Here is a 1,303-nt window from a genome sequence, read left to right as displayed (position 1 = left end):
CCTCTTCTTTGATAGAATGTCCTTCAGAAATTTTACAAATGAAGGCGTTTACTCTAGTGCCTCAGCAAATGGAATGTTGATGTGAAGATTTTTAAACAACTCCATATATTTCCAAAAATCATCTCTCCTCTTGTTGTTTGTTAAAACATTGATGAAAAGGTGGTAGCAGTGCTATTGCTCTAGTTACTTCTACTAGACACTATTCATTAGACTTTGAAATCTAAGTCCCACTCTCCAGAACATTGTCTTTCTATGCAACTTTCTACAAGTTGCTTTCAACTTCCTTTCCATTTCTCAAAGTGATGGCCTTGACATGTTCTTTTGCCCTTTCACTAGGTAATGTTCCTTGAGGTCTGTTGTTTAATAAATTGGTAAGTTAACCAACCTGAGTCTCAAGGTTTCAAAGTGATGCTGCTTGACTTTAAATAAAAGCTATTTGACTTTGTATGATTGTATTATTATGTGCCATGTATTACCTTAGCAAATATTCTACAGTCGACTTCTTTTCTAAGATCAGATCTTTGGTTTGTAATTTGAATCCTGGAGGTGCGTTTGGCCTTGAAGTTGAAGAAAACCTTTGATTATTAACCCAAGAGTAATTTGGATGATTCCTCCACCTTGGGTTTTACATGTTAAAGTAAGGGTTATTTTACTATTTATTCCCCACAAATTGCATTGTTTCTATTAAGCTTGGACACTAATGACTAACATGATTATCTCCACAATACTCACAAGCTACAAGAGGACTTTGAATGGAGTTCGTACCAAAAGATTCAAGTGTCATAGTTAGGACAGCTACCTAAGCAGATAATGTCGACATGGCATATACATCATGAACTCTAACTATTCCCCGATGCATTGATCTTTCTACTAGCCACTATTAGTTATTTGCAACCATCTCTTCCAATAAATCATATGCTTCATCAATCAATTTAGCCATTGTAGAAAGTCTACATATAAAACCACTTTGGAAGACCATGATAAGGATAACGTTGAAGTAATTCTTTGTATCTTTCCCAAGCCTCGCACAATGATTTAGAATCTTGCTACATGAATGATGTAATATCATTCCTCATTTTAATTATCTTAACTAGAGGAAAAAACTTGGCAAGGAACTATTGAACAAGATCATCCCATGTTGTTATTGAAACAGTGGGGAACGCATTTAGCCACGCTTTAGCTTTATCCTTCAATAAGAAAAGAAAAACCCTTAAACAAATTGCATCATTTATGACACCATTGTGTTTAAACGTATCATAAATTTCCAAGAACTTAGATATATGGCCATTTAGATCATCATTTG

General features: G+C 34.6%; 1 non-coding gene across 1 annotated transcript; it reads left to right on the top strand.

Moving 5' to 3' along the window:
- The first annotated feature begins 972 nt into the window (after window positions 1–972).
- LOC149526594 (small nucleolar RNA R71) lies at window positions 973–1,079 on the top strand. Its single transcript, XR_016351877.1, has one exon. It is a non-coding gene; the product is annotated as a small nucleolar RNA R71 (small nucleolar RNA).
- The last annotated feature ends 224 nt before the right edge of the window (window positions 1,080–1,303 follow it).

The sequence above is a fragment of the Theobroma umbraticum genome, unplaced genomic scaffold (genome assembly GCF_002168275.2).
Source record: "Theobroma umbraticum cultivar Fairchild unplaced genomic scaffold, ASM216827v3 scaffold_12.1, whole genome shotgun sequence".
NCBI lineage: Eukaryota > Viridiplantae > Streptophyta > Magnoliopsida > Malvales > Malvaceae > Theobroma > Theobroma umbraticum.
This window is presented reverse-complemented; position numbering and strand designations above follow the sequence as displayed.